The sequence below is a fragment of the Ambystoma mexicanum genome, chromosome 6q (assembly GCF_040938575.1).
Source record: "Ambystoma mexicanum isolate Mex_15411 chromosome 6q, UKY_AmexF1_1, whole genome shotgun sequence".
NCBI classification, from domain to species: Eukaryota; Metazoa; Chordata; class Amphibia; order Caudata; family Ambystomatidae; genus Ambystoma; species Ambystoma mexicanum.
Genome location: NC_090937.1, coordinates 1,632,319,306 through 1,632,333,218, shown reverse-complemented (window position 1 = coordinate 1,632,333,218; position 13,913 = coordinate 1,632,319,306). Strand labels below are relative to the sequence as shown.

Below are 13,913 nucleotides of genomic sequence, written 5' to 3'. Positions count from 1 at the left end.
CCAAAAAATGCATTTTGAACAATTTAATCTGCGTTGGCCGGGAATCAAACCCGGGTCAACTGCTTGGAAGGCAGCTATGCTCACCACTATACCACCAACGCCTGCCTGTCTGGGCTATCTGATGGAGCGTCCCTTAGAAATAAGAATAAGTCATTGGCTGGGAATGAAAAAAGCTTGCGTTTGACGCAGAAGCAGTTCGCATCATGAGGTCTTGCCGGTCAGCCCAACATTTCCCCGGGACCCCTTAAAAAAGGAGCTTGGTTTTAAGTTTGGTTTGATTGAACAGTACATTTTGTTGGCTGGGCTGGGACCCTCTCCTATTTAGCGCAAGAGTGGAACGAGGCAGCAAGTTCAAGGAATGACATTGCATCCAGGCACTTACAGCTCTTTGTGCCCTAATGCCATGACACAAAAACATAATTTGAAAAAAGTTAGCAGAGGATGGTTTCGATCCATCGACCTCTGGGTTATGGGACCAGCACGCTTCCGCTACGCCACTCTGCTGGTTGGAGAACAAGAGCTTTTCTGGGCTTTTACAGCCTACAAACAGACAACCCTAGACCCAGTTTCGAGTGAAGCGGGCAGTAGGCCTTACAAAGCCAAACAACCTGCAACCACGCACTCCCATCCCATGGCCTTTTGCAGACAGGCCTCATTTCTCTAGCTCACACCCTAACTGCCAACACCCCTTCCCCTTCTCTCTCTGTCTCTCTCTCTCTGTCTCTCTCTCTCATTCTCTCTCTCTCGCAAATAGATACTTTACTTCCCAGGTGCAACAAAACAAGCCTTCTCGAGCTGGCAGATATGGGAAGGAAGGAAGGAAGGGCCAGTTTGGAAACTCAACTCAATTACCATAAATCCCCTGCTAAGGGTTATGGGAGTGAGGAATGAAGGAACTTTGCTTCAGGGAAAGGGCTGCTGCTGCTTCAGCATGTGAGGAGCGCAGCCACACGTTTCACCTTCCTCAGTATGTTGGTTTACAGGATGAGAGAGATCCTGAAACCTCACTCTAATAGGCTGAGGTGCTGTGCTCGGTGGCCTGCTGGGACCTTTGACCGTCAGGGCAAGGCGAATAGGCCTTTGTCAGGCCTTCGTCAGGGCTTTGTCGGGGAGGGGCCAGGAGCCCTGCTCGCTTCAATCCCCTCACCGATAGACAGTTGCAGAAACTAGGATGCAAGAACCTTTCCTGGATGGGGTTTTGATTTTCGCGAAAAGTGTGTCAGCTTTGCTTTCAGCATGAGTCTGATTTCCCAAAAATGCATTTTGAACAATTTAAAGATTTGATCTGCGTTGGCTGGGAATCGAACCCGGGTTAACTGCTTGGAAGACAGCTATGCTCACCACTATACCACCAACGCCTGCCTGTCTGGGCTATGTGATGGAGCGCCCCTCAGAAATAAGAATAAGTCATTGGCTGGGAATGAAAAAAGCTTGCATTTGACCCAGAAGCAGTTCGCATCATGAGGTCTTGCCGGTCAGCCCAACATTTCCCCGGGACCCCTTAAAAAAGGAGCTTGGTTTTAAGTTTGGTTTGATTGAACAGTACATTTTGTTGGCTGGGCTGGGACCCTCTCCTATTTAGCGCAAGAGTGGAACGAGGCAGCAAGTTCAAGGAATGACATTGCATCCAGGCACTTACAGCTCTTTGTGCCCTAATGCCATGACACAAAAACATAATTTGAAAAAACTTAGCAGAGGATGGTTTCGATCCATCGACCTCTGGGCTATGGGTCCAGCACGCTTCCTCTGCGCCACTCTGCTGGTTGGAGAACAAGAGCTTTTCTGGGCTTTTACAGCCAACAAACAGACAACCCTAGACCCAGTTTCGAGTGAAGCGGGCAGTAGGCCTTACAAAGCCAAACAACCTGTAACCACGCACTCCCATCCCATGGCCTTTTGCAGACAGGCCTCATTTCTCTAGAATAAGAATAAGAATAAGAATAAGTCATTGGCTGGGAATGAAAAAAGCTTGCGTTTGACGCAGAAGCAGTTCGCATCATGAGGTCTTGCCGGTCAGCCCAACATTTCCCCGGGACCCCTTAAAAAAGGAGCTTGGTTTTAAGTTTGGTTTGATTGAACAGTACATTTTGTTGGCTGGGCTGGGACCCTCTCCTATTTAGCGCAAGAGTGGAACGAGGCAGCAAGTTCAAGGAATGACATTGCATTTTGTCGGGGAGGGGCCAGGAGCCCTGCTCGCTTCAATCCCCTCACCGATAGACAGTTGCAGAAACTAGGATGCAAGAACCTTTCCTGGATGGGGTTTTGATTTTCACGAAAAGTGTGTCAGCTTTGCTTTCAGCATGAGTCTGATTTCCAAAAAATGCATTTTGAACAATTTAAAGATTTGATCTGCGTTGGCCGGGAATCGAACCCGGGTCAACTGCTTGGAAGGCAGCTATGCTCACCACTATACCACCAACGCCTCCCTGTCTGGGCTATCTGATGGAGCGCCCCTTAGAAATAAGAATAAGTCATTGGCTGGGAATGAAAAAAGCTTGCGATTGACGCAGAAGCAGTTCGCATCATGAGGTCTTGCCGGTCAGCCCAACATTTCCCCGGGACCCCTTAAAAAAGGAGCTTGGTTTTAAGTTTGGTTTGATTGAACAGTACATTTTGTTGGCTGGGCTGGGACCCTCTCCTATTTAGCGCAAGAGTGGAACGAGGCAGCAAGTTCAAGGAATGACATTGCATCCAGGCACTTACAGCTCTTTGTGCCCTAATGCCATGACACAAAAACATAATTTGAAAAAACTTAGCTGCGCCACTCTGCTGGTTGGAGAACAAGAGATTTTCTGGGCTTTTACAGCCTACAAACCGAAAACCCTAGACCCAGTTTCGAGTGAAGCGGGCAGTAGGCCTTACAAAGCCAAACAACCTGCAACCACGCACTCCCATCCCATGGCCTTTTGCAGACAGGCCTCATTTCTCTAGCTCACACCCTAACTGCCAACACCCCTTCCCCTTCTCTCTCTGTCTCTCTCTCTCTGTCTCTCTCTCTCATTCTCTCTCTCTCGCAAATAGATACTTTACTTCCCAGGTGCAACAAAACAAGCCTTCTCGAGCTGGCAGATATGGGAAGGAAGGAAGGAAGGGCCAGTTTGGAAACTCAACTCAATTACCATAAATCCCCTGCTAAGGGTTATGGGAGTGAGGAATGAAGGAACTTTGCTTCAGGGAAAGGGCTGCTGCTGCTTCAGCATGTGAGGAGCGCAGCCACACGTTTCACCTTCCTCAGTATGTTGGTTTACAGGATGAGAGAGATCCTGAAACCTCACTCTAATAGGCTGAGGTGCTGTGCTCGGTGGCCTGCTGGGACCGTTGCCCGTCAGGGCAAGGCGAATAGGCCTTTGTCAGGCCTTCGTCAGGGCTTTGTCGGGGAGGGGCCAGGAGCCCTGCTCGCTTCAATCCCCTCACCGATAGACAGTTGCAGAAACTAGGATGCAAGAACCTTTCCTGGATGGGGTTTTGATTTTCACGAAAAGTGTGTCAGCTTTGCTTTCAGCATGAGTCTGATTTCCAAAAAATGCATTTTGAACAATTTAAAGATTTGATCTGCGTTGGCCGGGAATCAAACCCGGGTCAACTGCTTGGAAGGCAGCTATGCTCACCACTATACCACCAACGCCTGCCTGTCTGGGCTATCTGATGGAGCGTCCCTTAGAAATAAGAATAAGTCATTGGCTGGGAATGAAAAAAGCTTGCGTTTGACGCAGAAGCAGTTCGCATCATGAGGTCTTGCCGGTCAGCCCAACATTTCCCCGGGACTCCTTAAAAAAGGAGCTTGGTTTTAAGTTTGGTTTGATTGAACAGTACATTTTGTTGGCTGGGCTGGGACCCTCTCCTATTTAGCGCAAGAGTGGAACGAGGCAGCAAGTTCAAGGAATGACATTGCATCCAGGCACTTACAGCTCTTTGTGCCCTAATGCCATGACACAAAAACATAATTTGAAAAAACTTAGCAGAGGATGGTTTGGATCCATCGACCTCTGGGTTATGGGCCCAGCACGCTTCCGCTGCGCCACTCTGCTGGTTGGAGAACAAGAGCTTTTCTGGGCTTTTACAGCCTACAAACCGACAACCCTAGACCCAGTTTCGAGTGAAGCGGGCAGTAGGCCTTACAAAGCCAAACAACCTGCAACCACGCACTCCCATCCCATGGCCTTTTGCAGACAGGCCTCATTTCTCTAGCTCACACCCTAACTGCCAACACCCCTTCCCCTTCTCTCTCTGTCTCTCTCTCTCTGTCTCTCTCTCTCATTCTCTCTCTCTCGCAAATAGATACTTTACTTCCCAGGTGCAACAAAACAAGCCTTCTCGAGCTGGCAGATATGGGAAGGAAGGAAGGAAGGGCCAGTTTGGAAACTCAACTCAATTACCATAAATCCCCTGCTAAGGGTTATGGGAGGGAGGAATGAAGGAACTTTGCTTCAGGGAAAGGGCTGCTGCTGCTTCAGCATGTGAGGAGCGCAGCCACACGTTTCACCTTCCTCAGTATGTTGGTTTACAGGATGAGAGAGATCCTGAAACCTCACTCTAATAGGCTGAGGTGCTGTGCTCGGTGGCCTGCTGGGACCTTTGCCCGTCAGGGCAAGGCGAATAGGCCTTTGTCAGGCCTTCGTCAGGGCTTTGTCGGGGAGGGGCCAGGAGCCCTGCTCGCTTCAATCCCCTCACCGATAGACAGTTGCAGAAACTAGGATGCAAGAACCTTTCCTGGATGGGGTTTTGATTTTCGCGAAAAGCGTGTCAGCTTTGCTTTCAGCATGAGTCTGATTTCCAAAAAATGCATTTTGAACAATTTAAAGATTTGATCTGTGTTGGCCGAGAATCGAACCCGGGTCAACTGCTTGGAGGGTCAACTGCTTGGAAGGCAGCTATGCTCACCACTATACCACCAACGCCTGCCTGTATGGACTATCTGATGAAGCGCCCCTTAGAAATAAGAATAAGTCATTGGCTGGGAATGAAAAAAGCTTGCGTTTGACGCAGAAGCAGTTCGCATCATGAGGTCTTGCCGGTCAGCCCAACATTTCCCCGGGACCCCTTAAAAATGGAGCTTGGTTTTAAGTTTGGTTTGATTGAACAGTACATTTTGTTGGTTGGGCTGGGACCCTCTCCTATTTAGCGCAAGAGTGGAACGAGGCAGCAAGTTCAAGGAATGACATTGCATCCAGGCACTTACAGCTCTTTGTGCCCTAATGCCATGACACAAAAACATAATTTGAAAAAACTTAGCAGAGGATGGTTTCGATCCATCGACCTCTGGGTTATGGGCCCAGCACGCTTCCGCTGCGCCACTCTGCTTGTTGGAGAACAAGAGCTTTTCTGGGCTTTTACAGCCTACAAACCGACAACCCTAGACCCAGTTTCGAGTGAAGCGGGCAGTAGGCCTTACAAAGCCAAACAAACTGCAACCACGCACTCCCATCCCATGGCCTTTTGCAGACAGGCCTCATTTCTCTAGCTCACACCCTAACTGCCAACACCCCTTCCCCTTCTCTCTCTGTCTCTCTCTCTCTGTCTCTCTCTCTCATTCTCTCTCTCTCGCAAATAGATACTTTACTTCCCAGGTGCAACAAAACAAGCCTTCTCGAGCTGGCAGATATGTGAAGGAAGGAAGGAAGGGCCAGTTTGGAAACTCAACTCAATTACCATAAATCCCCTGCTAAGGGTTATGGGGGGGAGGAATGAAGGAACTTTGCTTCAGGGAAAGGGCTGCTGCTGCTTCAGCATGTGAGGAGCGCAGCCACACGTTTCACCTTCCTCAGTATGTTGGTTTACAGGATGAGAGAGATCCTGAAACCTCACTCTAATAGGCTGAGGTGCTGTGCTCGGTGGCCTGCTGGGACCTTTGCCCGTCAGGGCAAGGCGAATAGGCCTTTGTCAGGCCTTCGTCAGGGCTTTGTCGGGGAGGGGCCAGGAGCCCTGCTCGCTTCAATCCCCTCACCGATAGACAGTTGCAGAAACTAGGATGCAAGAACCTTTCCTGGATGGGGTTTTGATTTTCGCGAAAAGTGTGTCAGCTTTGCTTTCAGCATGAGTCTGATTTCCCAAAAATGCATTTTGAACAATTTAAAGATTTGATCTGCGTTGGCCGGGTCAACTGCTTGGAAGGCAGCTATGCTCACCACTATACCACCAACGCCTGCCTGTCTGAGCTCTCTGATGGAGCGCCCCTTAGAAATAAGAATAAGTCATTGGCTGGGAATGAAAAAAGCTTGCGTTTGACGCAGAAGCAGTTCGCATCATGAGGTCTTGCCGGTCAGCCCAACATTTCCCCGGGACCCCTTAAAAAAGGAGCTTGGTTTTAAGTTTGGTTTGATTGAACAGTACATTTTGTTGGCTGGGCTGGGACCCTCTCCTATTTAGCGCAAGAGTGGAACGAGGCAGCAAGTTCAAGGAATGACATTGCATCCAGGCACTTACAGCTCTTTGTGCCCTAATGCCATGACACAAAAACATAATTTGAAAAAACTTAGCAGAGGATGGTTTCGATCCATCGACCTCTGGGTTATGGGCCCAGCACGCTTCCGCTGCGCCACTCTGCTGGTTGGAGAACAAGAGCTTTTCTGGGCTTTTACAGCCTACAAACCGACAACCCTAGACCCAGTTTCGAGTGAAGCGGGCAGTAGGCCTTACAAAGCCAAACAACCTGCAACCACGCACTCCCATCCCATGGCCTTTTGCAGACAGGCCTCATTTCTCTAGCTCACACCCTAACTGCCAACACCCCTTCCCCTTCTCTCTCTGTCTCTCTCTCTCTGTCTCTCTCTCTCATTCTCTCTCTCTCGCAAATAGATACTTTACTTCCCAGGTGCAACAAAACAAGCATTCTCGAGCTGGCAGATATGGGAAGGAAGGAAGGAAGGGCCAGTTTGGAAACTCAACTCAATTACCATAAATCCCCTGCTAAGGGTTATGGGAGGGAGGAATGAAGGAACTTTGCTTCAGGGAAAGGGCTGCTGCTGCTTCAGCATGTGAGGAGCGCAGCCACACGTTTCACCTTCCTCAGTATGTTGGTTTACAGGATGAGAGAGATCCTGAAACCTCACTCTAATAGGCTGAGGTGCTGTGCTCGGTGGCCTGCTGGGACCTTTGCCCGTCAGGGCAAGGCGAATAGGCCTTTGTCAGGCCTTCGTCAGGGCTTTGTCGGGGAGGGGCCAGGAGCCCTGCTCGCTTCAATCCCCTCACCGATAGACAGTTGCAGAAACTAGGATGCAAGAACCTTTCCTGGATGGGGTTTTGATTTTCGCGAAAAGTGTGTCAGCTTTGCTTTCAGCATGAGTCTGATTTCCAAAAAATGCATTTTGAACAATTTAAAGATTTGATCTGCGTTGGCCGGGAATCGAACCCGGGTCAACTGCTTGGTAGGCAGCTATGCTCACCACTATACCACCAACTCCTGCCTGTCTGGACTATCTGATGGAGCGCCCCTTAGAAATAAGAATAAGTCATTGGCTGGGAATGAAAAAAGCTTGCGTTTGACGCAGAAGCAGTTCGCATCATGAGGTCTTGCCGGTCAGCCCAACATTTCCCCGGGACCCCTTAAAAAAGGAGCTTGGTTTTAAGATTGGTTTGATTGAACAGTACATTTTGTTGGCTGGGCTGGGACCCTCTCCTATTTAGCGCAAGAGTGGAACGAGGCAGCAAGTTCAAGGAATGACATTGCATCCAGGCACTTACAGCTCTTTGTGCCCTAATGCCATGACACAAAAACATAATTTGAAAAAACTTAGCAGAGGATGGTTTTGATCCATCGACCTCTGGGTTATGGGCCCAGCACGCTTCCGCTGTGCCACTCTGCTGGCTGGAGAACGAGAGCTTTTCGGGGCTTTTACAGCCTACAAACCGACAACCCTAGACCCAGTTTCGAGTGAAGCGGGCAGTATCCCTTACAAAGCCAAACAACCTGCAACCACGCACTCCCATCCCATGGCCTTTTGCAGACAGGCCTCATTTCTCTAGCTCACACCCTAACTGCCAACACCCCTTCCCCTTCTCTCTCTGTCTCTCTCTCTCTGTCTCTCTCTCTCATTCTCTCTCTCTCGCAAATAGATGCTTTACTTCCCAGGTGCAACAAAACAAGCCTTCTCGAGCTGGCAGATATGGGAAGGAAGGAAGGAAGGGCCAGTTTGGAAACTCAACTCAATTACCATAAATCCCCTGCTAAGGGTTATGGGAGGGAGGAATGAAGGAACTTTGCTTCAGGGAAAGGGCTGCTGCTGCTTCAGCATGTGAGGAGCACAGCCACACGTTTCACCTTCCTCAGTATGTTGGTTTACAGGATGAGAGAGATCCTGAAACCTCACTCTAATAGGCTGAGGTGCTGTGCTCGGTGGCCTGCTGGGACCTTTGCCCGTCAGGGCAAGGCGAATAGGCCTTTGTCAGGCCTTTGTCGGGGAGGGGCCAGGAGCCCTGCTCGCTTCAATCCCCTCACCGATAGACAGTTGCAGAAACTAGGATGCAAGAACCTTTCCTGGATGGGGTTTTGATTTTCACGAAAAGTGTGTCAGCTTTGCTTTCAGCATGAGTCTGATTTCCAAAAAATGCATTTTGAACAATTTAAAGATTTGATCTGCGTTGGCCGGGAATGGAACCCGGGTCAACTGCTTGGAAGGCAGCTATGCTCACCATTATACCACCAACGCCTGCCTGTCTGGGCTATCTGATGGAGCGCCCCTTAGAAATAAGAATAAGTCATTGGCTGGGAATGAAAAAAGCTTGCGTTTGACGCAGAAGCAGTTCGCATCATGAGGTCTTGCCGGTCAGCCCAACATTTCCCCGGGACCCCTTAAAAAAGGAGCTTGGTTTTAAGTTTGGTTTGATTGAACAGTACATTTTGTTGGCTGGGCTGGGACCCTCTCCTATTTAGCGCAAGAGTGGAACGAGGCAGCAAGTTCAAGGAATGACATTGCATCCAGGCACTTACAGCTCTTTTTGCCCTAATGCCATGACACAAAAACATAATTTGAAAAAAGTTAGCAGAGGATGGTTTCGATCCATCGACCTCTGGGTTATGGGCCCAGCACGCTTCCGCTGCGCCACTCTGCTGGTTGGAGAACAAGAGCTTTTCTGGGCTTTTACAGCCTACAAACCGACAACCCTAGACCCAGTTTCGAGTGAAGCGGGCAGTAGGCCTTACAAAGCCAAACAACCTGCAACCACGCACTCCCATCCCATGGCCTTTTGCAGACAGGCCTCATTTCTCTAGCTCACACCCTAACTGCCAACACCCCTTCCCCTTCTCTCTCTGTCTCTCTCTCTCTGTCTCTCTCTCTCATTCTCTCTCTCTCGCAAGTAGATACTTTACTTCCCAGGTGCAACAAAACAAGCCTTCTCGAGCTGGCAGATATGGGAAGGAAGGAAGGAAGGGCCAGTTTGGAAACTCAACTCAATTACCATAAATCCCCTGGTAAGGGTTATGGGGGGGAGGAATGAAGTAACTTTGCTTCAGGGAAAGGGCTGCTGCTGCTTCAGCATGTGAGGAGCGCAGCCACACGTTTCACCTTCCTCAGTATGTTGGTTTACAGGATGAGAGAGATCCTGAAACCTCACTCTAATAGGCTGAGGTGCTGTGCTCGGTGGCCTGCTGGGACCTTTGCCCGTCAGGGCAAGGCGAATAGGCCTTTGTCAGGCCTTCGTCAGGTCTTTGTCGGGGAGGGGCCAGGAGCCCTGCTCGCTTCAATCCCCTCACCGATAGACAGTTGCAGAAACTAGGATGCAAGAACATTTCCTGGATGGGGTTTTGATTTTCGCGAAAAGTGTGTCAGCTTTGCTTTCAGCATGAGTCTGATTTCCCAAAAATGCATTTTGAACAATTTAAAGATTTGATCTGCGTTGGCCGGGAATCGAACCCGGGTCAACTGCTTGGAAGGCAGCTATGCTCACCACTATACCACCAACGCCTGCCTGTCTGAGCTCTCTGATGGAGCGCCCCTTAGAAATAAGAATAAGTCATTGGCTGGGAATGAAAAAAGCTTGCGTTTGACGCAGAAGCAGTTCGCATCATGAGGTCTTGCCGGTCAGCCCAACATTTCCCCGGGACCCCTTAAAAAAGGAGCTTGGTTTTAAGTTTGGTTTGATTGAACAGTACATTTTGTTGGCTGGGCTGGGACCCTCTCCTATTTAGCGCAAGAGTGGAACGAGGCAGCAAGTTCAAGGAATGACATTGCATCCAGGCACTTACAGCTCTTTGTGCCCTAATGCCATGACACAAAAACATAATTTGAAAAAACTTAGCAGAGGATGGTTTCGATCCATCGACCTCTGGGTTATGGGCCCAGCACGCTTCCGCTGCGCCACTCTGCTGGTTGGAGAACAAGAGCTTTTCTGGGCTTTTACAGCCTACAAACCGACAACCCTAGACCCAGTTTCGAGTGAAGCGGGCAGTAGGCCTTACAAAGCCAAACAACCTGCAACCACGCACTCCCATCCCATGGCCTTTTGCAGACAGGCCTCATTTCTCTAGCTCACACCCTAACTGCCAACACCCCTTCCCCTTCTCTCTCTGTCTCTCTCTCTCTGTCTCTCTCTCTCATTCTCTCTCTCTCGCAAGTAGATACTTTACTTCCCAGGTGCAACAAAACAAGCCTTCTCGAGCTGGCAGATATGGGAAGGAAGGAAGGAAGGGCCAGTTTGGAAACTCAACTCAATTACCATAAATCCCCTGCTAAGGGTTATGGGAGGGAGGAATGAAGGAACTTTGCTTCAGGGAAAGGGCTGCTGCTGCTTCAGCATGTGAGGAGCGCAGCCACACGTTTCACCTTCCTCAGTATGTTGGTTTACAGGATGAGAGAGATCCTGAAACCTCACTCTAATAGGCTGAGGGGCTGTGCTCGGTGGCCTGCTGGGACCTTTGCCCGTCAGGGCAAGGCGAATAGGCCTTTGTCAGGCCTTCGTCAGGGCTTTGTCGGGGAGGGGCCAGGAGCCCTGCTCGCTTCAATCCCCTCACCGATAGACAGTTGCAGAAACTAGGATGCAAGAACCTTTCCTGGATGGGGTTTTGATTTTCACGAAAAGTGTGTCAGCTTTGCTTTCAGCATGAGTCTGATTTCCAAAAAATGCATTTTGAACAATTTAAAGATTTGATCTGCGTTGGCCGGGAACCGAACCCGGGTCAACTGCTTGGAAGGCAGCTATGCTCACCACTATACCACCAACGCCTGCCTGTCTGAGCTCTCTGATGGAGCGCCCCTTAGAAATAAGAATAAGTCATTGGCTGGGAATGAAAAAAGCTTGCGTTTGACGCAGAAGCAGTTCGCATCATGAGGTCTTGCCGGTCAGCCCAACATTTCCCCGGGACCCCTTAAAAAAGGAGCTTGGTTTTAAGTTTGGTTTGATTGAACAGTACATTTTGTTGGCTGGGCTGGGACCCTCTCCTATTTAGCGCAAGAGTGGAACGAGGCAGCAAGTTCAAGGAATGACATTGCATCCAGGCACTTACAGCTCTTTGTGCCCTAATGCCATGACACAAAAACATAATTTGAAAAAACTTAGCAGAGGATGGTTTCGATCCATCGACCTCTGGGTTATGGGCCCAGCACGCTTCCGCTGCGCCACTCTGCTGGTTGGAGAACAAGAGCTTTTCTGGGCTTTTACAGCCTACAAACCGACAACCCTAGACCCAGTTTCGAGTGAAGCGGGCAGTAGGCCTTACAAAGCCAAACAACCTGCAACCACGCACTCCCATCCCATGGCCTTTTGCAGACAGGCCTCATTTCTCTAGCTCACACCCTAACTGCCAACACCCCTTCCCCTTCTCTCTCTGTCTCTCTCTCTCTGTCTCTCTCTCTCATTCTCTCTCTCTCGCAAATAGATACTTTACTTCCCAGGTGCAACAAAACAAGCATTCTCGAGCTGGCAGATATGGGAAGGAAGGAAGGAAGGGCCAGTTTGGAAACTCAACTCAATTACCATAAATCCCCTGCTAAGGGTTATGGGAGGGAGGAATGAAGGAACTTTGCTTCAGGGAAAGGGCTGCTGCTGCTTCAGCATGTGAGGAGCGCAGCCACACGTTTCACCTTCCTCAGTATGTTGGTTTACAGGATGAGAGAGATCCTGAAACCTCACTCTAATAGGCTGAGGTGCTGTGCTCGGTGGCCTGCTGGGACCTTTGCCCGTCAGGGCAAGGCGAATAGGCCTTTGTCAGGCCTTCGTCAGGGCTTTGTCGGGGAGGGGCCAGGAGCCCTGCTCGCTTCAATCCCCTCACCGATAGACAGTTGCAGAAACTAGGATGCAAGAACCTTTCCTGGATGGGGTTTTGATTTTCGCGAAAAGTGTGTCAGCTTTGCTTTCAGCATGAGTCTGATTTCCAAAAAATGCATTTTGAACAATTTAAAGATTTGATCTGCGTTGGCCGGGAATCGAACCCGGGTCAACTGCTTGGTAGGCAGCTATGCTCACCACTATACCACCAACTCCTGCCTGTCTGGACTATCTGATGGAGCGCCCCTTAGAAATAAGAATAAGTCATTGGCTGGGAATGAAAAAAGCTTGCGTTTGACGCAGAAGCAGTTCGCATCATGAGGTCTTGCCGGTCAGCCCAACATTTCCCCGGGACCCCTTAAAAAAGGAGCTTGGTTTTAAGATTGGTTTGATTGAACAGTACATTTTGTTGGCTGGGCTGGGACCCTCTCCTATTTAGCGCAAGAGTGGAACGAGGCAGCAAGTTCAAGGAATGACATTGCATCCAGGCACTTACAGCTCTTTGTGCCCTAATGCCATGACACAAAAACATAATTTGAAAAAACTTAGCAGAGGATGGTTTTGATCCATCGACCTCTGGGTTATGGGCCCAGCACGCTTCCGCTGTGCCACTCTGCTGGCTGGAGAACGAGAGCTTTTCGGGGCTTTTACAGCCTACAAACCGACAACCCTAGACCCAGTTTCGAGTGAAGCGGGCAGTATCCCTTACAAAGCCAAACAACCTGCAACCACGCACTCCCATCCCATGGCCTTTTGCAGACAGGCCTCATTTCTCTAGCTCACACCCTAACTGCCAACACCCCTTCCCCTTCTCTCTCTGTCTCTCTCTCTCTGTCTCTCTCTCTCATTCTCTCTCTCTCGCAAATAGATGCTTTACTTCCCAGGTGCAACAAAACAAGCCTTCTCGAGCTGGCAGATATGGGAAGGAAGGAAGGAAGGGCCAGTTTGGAAACTCAACTCAATTACCATAAATCCCCTGCTAAGGGTTATGGGAGGGAGGAATGAAGGAACTTTGCTTCAGGGAAAGGGCTGCTGCTGCTTCAGCATGTGAGGAGCACAGCCACACGTTTCACCTTCCTCAGTATGTTGGTTTACAGGATGAGAGAGATCCTGAAACCTCACTCTAATAGGCTGAGGTGCTGTGCTCGGTGGCCTGCTGGGACCTTTGCCCGTCAGGGCAAGGCGAATAGGCCTTTGTCAGGCCTTTGTCGGGGAGGGGCCAGGAGCCCTGCTCGCTTCAATCCCCTCACCGATAGACAGTTGCAGAAACTAGGATGCAAGAACCTTTCCTGGATGGGGTTTTGATTTTCACGAAAAGTGTGTCAGCTTTGCTTTCAGCATGAGTCTGATTTCCAAAAAATGCATTTTGAACAATTTAAAGATTTGATCTGCGTTGGCCGGGAATGGAACCCGGGTCAACTGCTTGGAAGGCAGCTATGCTCACCATTATACCACCAACGCCTGCCTGTCTGGGCTATCTGATGGAGCGCCCCTTAGAAATAAGAATAAGTCATTGGCTGGGAATGAAAAAAGCTTGCGTTTGACGCAGAAGCAGTTCGCATCATGAGGTCTTGCCGGTCAGCCCAACATTTCCCCGGGACCCCTTAAAAAAGGAGCTTGGTTTTAAGTTTGGTTTGATTGAACAGTACATTTTGTTGGCTGGGCTGGGACCCTCTCCTATTTAGCGCAAGAGTGGAACGAGGCAGCAAGTT

At 49.7% G+C, this 13,913-nt stretch overlaps 9 non-coding genes across 9 annotated transcripts; all 9 read right to left on the bottom strand.

The window, feature by feature from the left end:
• Positions 1 to 2,350: 2,350 nt before the first annotated feature.
• Positions 2,351 to 2,422, bottom strand: TRNAG-UCC (transfer RNA glycine (anticodon UCC)). Its single transcript has one exon. It is a non-coding gene; the product is annotated as a tRNA-Gly (tRNA).
• Positions 2,423 to 5,229: 2,807 nt separating this feature from the next.
• Positions 5,230 to 5,301, bottom strand: TRNAM-CAU (transfer RNA methionine (anticodon CAU)). Its single transcript has one exon. It is a non-coding gene; the product is annotated as a tRNA-Met (tRNA).
• A 1,172-nt stretch (positions 5,302 to 6,473) lies between these two features.
• Positions 6,474 to 6,545, bottom strand: TRNAM-CAU (transfer RNA methionine (anticodon CAU)). Its single transcript has one exon. It is a non-coding gene; the product is annotated as a tRNA-Met (tRNA).
• Positions 6,546 to 7,327: 782 nt separating this feature from the next.
• On the bottom strand, positions 7,328 to 7,399 carry TRNAG-ACC (transfer RNA glycine (anticodon ACC)). The gene has a single exon. It is a non-coding gene; the product is annotated as a tRNA-Gly (tRNA).
• A 1,577-nt stretch (positions 7,400 to 8,976) lies between these two features.
• Positions 8,977 to 9,048, bottom strand: TRNAM-CAU (transfer RNA methionine (anticodon CAU)). Its single transcript has one exon. It is a non-coding gene; the product is annotated as a tRNA-Met (tRNA).
• Positions 9,049 to 9,830: 782 nt separating this feature from the next.
• On the bottom strand, positions 9,831 to 9,902 carry TRNAG-UCC (transfer RNA glycine (anticodon UCC)). The gene has a single exon. It is a non-coding gene; the product is annotated as a tRNA-Gly (tRNA).
• Positions 9,903 to 10,233: 331 nt separating this feature from the next.
• On the bottom strand, positions 10,234 to 10,305 carry TRNAM-CAU (transfer RNA methionine (anticodon CAU)). The gene has a single exon. It is a non-coding gene; the product is annotated as a tRNA-Met (tRNA).
• A 1,185-nt stretch (positions 10,306 to 11,490) lies between these two features.
• Positions 11,491 to 11,562, bottom strand: TRNAM-CAU (transfer RNA methionine (anticodon CAU)). The gene has a single exon. It is a non-coding gene; the product is annotated as a tRNA-Met (tRNA).
• Positions 11,563 to 12,344: 782 nt separating this feature from the next.
• TRNAG-ACC (transfer RNA glycine (anticodon ACC)) lies at positions 12,345 to 12,416 on the bottom strand. Its single transcript has one exon. It is a non-coding gene; the product is annotated as a tRNA-Gly (tRNA).
• Between the last annotated feature and the right edge of the window lie 1,497 nt (positions 12,417 to 13,913).